The following is a 7,400-nucleotide window of genomic DNA, read 5'->3' as shown; positions in this document are numbered from 1 at the left end:
ACACATGTTTTCATTAGGGACTGTGAGCAGTGGGGATATTTGATGAATTAGAATCAGACCCTTAGTCTCTGGGTTTAATTTTGCTCTTTATTCCAAGTTTTTTTATGATTATAAATGCCTGAATTTTTTAGCCTTAATTTATTGATATTCTAGCTTTATGGATAGGGGTACAAATTCGAACTTGTTCCTTCCATTTTCTGTTGATAATTGTTGCAGGGGACTAAGGTGCCTGCTCCTTTAAAGGCTGAAACTGCCTAGGGAGGGAGCCCTAGCAGTCAGTCAGGAACCCCTCAGCTGCAAGTTAGCAGGAATAAGTGAATTAGCCCGCACCTGCTGGCAGTCAGCTGACCAGAAGGGGCAGGGCCTGGGGCATATATAAACCCCTGGGCTGGGACCAGAGGGTCAGCTCTCTACCAGCAACCAAGGGGGAAAGAGCTCTCCTAGAGGAAGCTAAGTGAAGAGGTTTGACTCTCCGTTTGGCTTCTGGTAAGATTAAGGGACTTCAGGAGCTCAACAAATACCCTGGCCTACAAGGCATGTAGCGCTGGGGGGAAGGGTGATTCTTTTAAATGGACAGAGCACACTTTGAGCTGCTTGCATTATGTTATAGCCCAGGGGCTTGTATTTTGATTTCTGTTTGTAAACTGGTGGATTGGGCTGAGGCTACTGGGGAAGGAGGAGGCCTCATTGGGGCCCACTGCAGTGTGGGGACCCCAGCATCAGTGTGGGTGTGGTGACAAAGGGGGTGAGCAGACCCCAGTGCCAAGGGGTGCAGAGAGAGAAAGACAGGGCGGCAGAGAGCCCAGTGACAACCAGAGGCCAAGTTAAACTAAGGCCTCAGAGGGACACTGTGTGAATGCCATCTGTGAGGCTTAGGGCATGGTAAAGCGGCGGTTTGGAGCCACACTTTTCTAGCCCATAAGGCTGAGGGTGTCCCGAGAAGCATCCATTTTGGAGCGGGACCCAAAAGGGGTCTGAGAACCCATAGAGTTCAGTGGGGTCCATCAGGACCGTGTCCAAAAATACAAACTTGAGGGTAGCCTCCCTATCTAGTACAGTTACAGCAAGATGTGGCAGGAGAGAAGGAGGGTGCCTGTAGGGCAGGATTGGCAGGGTCAAGGAGCCTTAGGGGTATCACGGCCATCCCAGGGGACCCCATCCCATGACAATAATGTAGGAATAGTTCAGAACCCTTTAGACCAGAGTGTGTCAAACTAGTCTGTGGACCATTGATGGTCCATGGAGAATTCATGGGCCACGTGGCACATCTCATTTCCAGCTACTAACCTTCTATTTTTAAGAAGTCCAAAATACTTCCCTAATTTAACTTTCTCATAAGGATGTGATATCTGCCATTTGGCCAGGGGCTGAATCAAGAATTTCCAAGGCTGAAAACACTAGTTGTTATAAGTTTTGCTAAAGGGGTCCTTAGCTGTAAGCTATGAGGACTCTTAGCCTGTATGGATCAGCATACAAGATCCCATAACTTGCACTCACCACTGGGTCACATAAACAATTGTTGTAATCACCACAAGGATGAAATTCAGAAAGTTTGTCTATGGGATTTCAAATGAGTATAGGAACCCTATTGGACAGTTTCCGTAGCCTAATGCAAGTCCACTCTGAAAATGTTTTGGTGAATCCTTTTCTTACATCCTAATAGCACTCCAGAAGCAAGAACTTGTAAGTGCTTTCATTATATTTCTTGCATTTAGTACTCATTAGAACTTGTCATATTACAACTTGAAGCTATTCTTGGCATACTAGAACTTAGAAGCCTTTATAGTTCAGGGAACCTTTTGTGATTGATCAATTTAGGGATTTGATGCAAAAGAGAAATTGGAAGACGGGACCAGATTCTCAACTAACATATATCCATGGAGCTATATTATTTTAAGCCAAGTGGGTATTTGGTATGGAGAGCCTCCCTTGTGAGGCAGATGAAATTACTGATATATTGAAACTAAATAATGAGAGAATCCTATAATCCAACTTTTTGATAGAAAAGAACACTATCTTGTTCATTCCATGACTGATACAGGAAGGATCTCTACAGGACATTGAAATCTAGACTGGCCAAAGTACTTCACAATTTCCCAAGCACTGAGATTTCTCTGTTCCCCTTGGGAGACTGTTCTGTTGCCTAATACAGTAGATTTCATTGTTATGATTTCCTGATATTCACCCTAGATTCCCCTTTTTCTAATCTTTTTTTTTTTTTTTTGTCCTCGTATATCATTCTTCTCCATTGTGGTGTTTATGCTGTTTTAAATATTTATAGACTCTTATTGACCTCTTAGATGTCACTGAACCAAGTTGCACATAATTAGATTTTTTTAATCATTTCTCATTGGCTAGACCATTTGACCCCACTAATAATTTTCATCACTCTTCCTTGAACTTCCTCAATTTGTCAATATCCTTCTAGTAAAGAGGTGAGCAGAACTGAATTCAGCATTATGGCAGTCACACACACAGAAAGGATCTATTGTCTCTCTGCTCCATGAGAAGAGGCCTCTGTGCATACAACCTCTACATCAGGCATTATTTGCTGCTCTATTACATTGCCAGCTCACCTCGAATTTTTGCCTTCTATCACCCTCAGATCTATTTCATCTTGTCTGGTAACTTCAGAACTTGAATTTAGCAGGCAGGGAAGCACCATTACTAATGATCTAGACACCTTTGCAAACTCAGTACTCTTTTATTTCCCTTCTATTTCTCATCATACAGATAAAGTTGATGACCCTGAAACCAAAATGCAAGAGCTTCCATAATTTCTGAAAGAAGAATCTGGCAGTTCTCACACTAGAACTTGTCTTTGTGTAAACTGCTGCAGCTCCATTGAAGTCAACACTGAATAACACAACTTGAGAAGCTGGCCTGGTTTGTTCTATGCTAGCAAATTCCATTCATTGCTTTGGTCTTCAAACTAGGTGAATCTTCTTGTGCATATCTTGATGAGGACTTTGCTTCTGAACTCAACTACATCCTAATAGAATTTTAACAACAGTTTTTATCCTCCTGGAATCTGAGTCAGGCCTCCAGCAGGAAACAAATATGCGATTTCCCTATGTCTTAGAATAGGTATATTCTAATGGTTCAGAAATGGATTCCACTGGATAAGCACAGGCATTAAGTTTACAATGAGATCACAACTGGCATAAGAACTCCACAAGGACAGGAACAGTTAGTTTTAGTAATGAGATAAGAAACATAGTAGAATGGAAGATTTAGGACTCGGTTTGAATTTCCATGTCAGTAACATCACATCATGCACCTTCTCACGGATCTCATGCTTATTATAGATGCGCTGTGTTAAGATTTCCTACAGGCTGAGTCTTACTGCCTGATGTGACATTACTTTATCTCAGCAACTCAAGCAAGCATGAGGATTAAAAACAGGTGACAGAGCTGGAGATATGAGTGCTAATTACCTGTTCCCTGTTGCTACCTGAGTTCTTGGGAATTGAAAAATGACTGGCTCTTCTAGGGTAACCTGACCCACAAAGCCCTCCATCATTTGAAGGGGATCAGACCCATGGGTGGATGAGGACTCCTGAGTTGGGGAAGGCACTTGCCTCCCCTCCAGGAGCCAGTCAGCAGCCGGGGCGGGGGGGACTCCCTCCGCAGCCAATCGAGCCAACTTGGAAGTGCCAGTGCTGCTTCTCCTGGCACCCCCACTCCCTGGCGAGCACTCTCAAAGGGAGAGGGGGGCACCAGAGCTCCTGACTGCCCCTCTCCGGTCCATCAGGTAAGCGGGAAATGCTGGCTGTCAGGGGGAACACCAGCAGTCTCAGGGGGTGCACATGTACCCCCATGCACCTCCTATGTGTTGCCACCGTTCAGACATCCAGGACATAGACTATACAAACCTTCTGATCACAGTAAGTATTTCACATATCTCCTACAGCTTTTCCCAGAATATGCTTTGCTGTTTCAAGCCAGCACGCCAAACACAAGGGACTGCCCAATAACTGCTACAGTGGGGAACAGCAAAACAACAACGTACCTTGCCACTGGCCCCCTGCAGCCATAGAGTCCAGAACTATCTGCATCCAGGTAACTGCATGTCCCAGGGCGCATCTACACATAACCCTGACTGCACAGTTGGCACCACCTGGGTCTTTTTTTTAACCCTACTGTGCACTAGCAACAAGCAATGCCACCACTACTGTGCAGTAGCAATGAGCTACTCTGCTGTAGTGGCAGCATCATAGTTAAGGCCTGCCAATGCTATGTTGCCATAGCAATGAACTATGTCGCAACACGCTACAGCGATGTAGCATCTCGTGCAGACGTGCCTCCAGTGTTGCATATGGGAATCCCATTAGTAACTCCTGTCCCTGAAGTACTAAAGATTAGCGATGAGTTAGGGTAATTACGTGAGCACAAAAGCTTTGCTGTAGCTACTGCCTTCTCTTGCTTCTTAGTTATGCCAGCAAAAATGTCTTTTTAATGATATAAGTCATTCCATGTGGAGAACTGATGTCTCATACTGCGAAAAAACTCAGTTGACATCAGTTAACTGGCCAAGATCACAGATGCCACTAAGTTATGTGGAAGCATGGTCATGGTTGAAGATAGGCTACAGATACAAGCAGACCTAGACAGGCTAGCAAGTTGGGAAAATTAGAATCTGATGAAGTTCAACGTCGAGACATGTTGAAACTGCTCCACCTCAGGATAAGCAACCCCCAACACGCCTACAGGCTTGGCGGCACCAAACTAGCTAGCACCATGAAGGAAAGGGACCTGGAGGTAATAACAGACCACAGTATGAATATGAACCAGCAGTAGGGCAAATAATACTCTGGTATGCATCAATTGATGCATCTCCAGCAAAACCAAAGAGGTGATTCTTCCGCTCCACTCAACACTTAAAGTATGGTGCCCAGAACTAGATGCAGTACTCCAGCTGAGGTCTCACCAAAGACACTAACAAGCTTGAGAGAGTCCAAGACACAAAGTTTTGTGGTTTTCCCAAGAACTTCCATGAGTGTTTCCACAGCATCCACACTTGCCTGTCCAAATAGCTGTGTCCACATAAGGAAGCTGGCAATCAGTTGTGGTATGATTTTGATTTTTATTTTTTTCAGGCTCCTGACCACCATAGAGATGATGACAAAAGTATTAAGTATAGACCAAACCCAACTTAAACCTAACCCATCACAGTAAGACACATATTCTAGTCTGGACATAAAACAAGCTACAGATAGAAATGCTGCTTCAGCAAGGAGGAGGATGCACTGGCTTGAATGCAAGACTAAGACATGAGAAATCTGGGTCCAGTTCCCTGTTCCTGTGGGACCTTGAGCAAATCACTATGTATTTCTCTCTCCCTCATTTGCCTGTCATTTGAGAATAGCAGCTCTTCTATCCCTTTCAGGGCTGCTGTAGATACTGCAGAGATTGAGAAGCATTCACCTACTCTGTGAATAAAGGGCCAAAAAAAGTACCTCAAACAGATAGCGAACAATGTAGCAGGCCTGGAAATGTCCATCCTCACTTTCTGGAGGAGAAAGATTGAGTGAGGCAAAAAACCCATTTCATTTTTCAGAATGGGTAGGTAAGGCAGGCCGGGTAGAGAAGGGAGAGAGATGGTGACCATATAATATAGAGCCTTCCTTTTTCCACTTTATATCATTAGGTTTCTCTCCACACAAATCTTCTACTTCTTCTGCTGTGTTAAAGAATGCAGTAATGATAGTGTGGGGTTTTTCTGCTTGTCAATTAGCACAGCAGCAGCTCAAGTCTATGTTTTCTTAGGCCTGTCTCCTCCCAGCAGGCAGTGAGGGGATTTGCATAATAACGTGCCCATTTTAACTTTGGTTCATTGACTCCTGACAAGATACGATATTTTTGATTAAACAGCTTCCTGGGAAAGAATCACTGCCTTAACCCACACACCCTGTCTCTCCCTCTCCCTCTCCCTCTCTCTCTCTGACCCCATGCAGTCTCATTAGCGTTCCCCTCACATGCCCTCCTACTGGATGCTAGGCTCCCATCCTTCCTCCCATTCCAAATTAGATAGCAAGCTCCTCAAGGCAGGGAGCCACTCTATCTTGCATTTGTACAGCACCTAACACCATGAGGCTCTGATCCTAGCTGGGGGAATTTAGTGTTACTATGATACCCACCACCTATCACTTTCACACCATCTTCCTGAGGGTTTTAATTCCTTTCATCCTCTTCTCTTTCTGACATCTCCTGTTTCTTTTCTCTTTATCTGATCTCCCTCTTTCTTGCTCTTTTCCTCAGTCATTTTCTGACTCCTCCTCCCTCTCTTTATCATTCTTTAAATTCTGTGATCTCTCAAGCTCTCTGTAATGCCATCTGTGTTTTTTGCTTTTATCTTTGTTTTTCTTCTCTCTATACTGACCAGTCAGCAGAGAGACAGAGAAATAAGCTTTTGGCCAAGTTGACTTTTTTGTATTTGTATGCATGTGTGGAATGCCAATGCTACAGTGATAAGAATCAAATTGGTAGGTGGGTAGATAGGTAGATAGATTTTATGAACAAGACAATTATGTAGCTGGAAACAGATGAATTGATAGCCTAGACTTCAGTAGATTATTAACAGCACTACAGTGACAAGAAATTTCATCCCAGCACTGTGGCTTATAAAGAAAACCCTACTGTGGCAATGTGGTAAACAAGATACGTGAAATATGAGATGGGGAGCACATCACAGCGTGACTCAAGCAGTCCCAACACCTGTTCGAGGAATGTTCCTCCCCTCTCTGATAAGTAGCTCACAATAAATATGAAAGAGACAAGATCTGCTTTGAACTAAACCAATAGTACCGTACTGTGCTCAGAAAGAGTCAGTCTCTTCCATAAACACTGCAATAGCAAAGTGCTTCCACATTCAGCCATCAAATATGGGCCTCTGTCCTCAAAGAAGGGGTCCATTTGGTGGCCCATTTCTCCTTGTCAGTGCAGTGTTGCTCCTTGTTGGATATTGTTCTCTCCAGTCTGGTTTTAAAAACAGTGAGTCTTACCATTTATGCAGTCTGCATTACTATGGTATTTGAGCATCTTACAGTCTATAATACAGTGCTATTATACATTTTTATAGGACTTGGGTGCTTAAGTAAGATCCAATTCCACCCCTCTCAAGCCCCTTAAAAACCATTAACTCAGCTACTTCCATTGTATGCTATCATCTTAGCCTTAAGATTGTCACAATAATGCACTGAGGAGGAGGAGGAAGATCCATCTGCCTTTTGCATTAACAGTTTTTCAGGGATGCTAGCACTTTCAAACAGGATCAGATGTAGGAGATTAAGACTGCATAAGCACCCAGTAAGTGGAATAGCATCTGGCCAGAGTCTTGCAATTTGCTCAAAGTCATACAGGAAATCTGATATGGCAGGGAATGGAGCACTGTCCTTTTA

The 7,400-nt window shown here is 43.8% G+C and overlaps 1 long non-coding RNA gene across 2 annotated transcripts; it reads left to right on the top strand.

Annotated features, from left to right (window-relative positions):
• The first annotated feature begins 411 nt into the window (after window positions 1-411).
• LOC102377343 lies at window positions 412-5,470 on the top strand. 2 transcript variants are annotated; one of them, XR_324106.3, is made up of 4 exons: window positions 412-486; window positions 2,734-2,936; window positions 3,914-4,062; window positions 5,100-5,470. It is a non-coding gene; the product is annotated as an uncharacterized LOC102377343 (long non-coding RNA). The 2 variants fall into 2 exon arrangements; XR_001358199.2 differs by lacking the exon at window positions 3,914-4,062 and having other exon boundaries at window positions 5,100-5,468.
• The last annotated feature ends 1,930 nt before the right edge of the window (window positions 5,471-7,400 follow it).

This window comes from Alligator sinensis, unplaced genomic scaffold, assembly GCF_000455745.1.
Source record: "Alligator sinensis unplaced genomic scaffold, ASM45574v1 scaffold561_1, whole genome shotgun sequence".
NCBI lineage: Eukaryota > Metazoa > Chordata > Crocodylia > Alligatoridae > Alligator > Alligator sinensis.
This window is presented reverse-complemented; position numbering and strand designations above follow the sequence as displayed.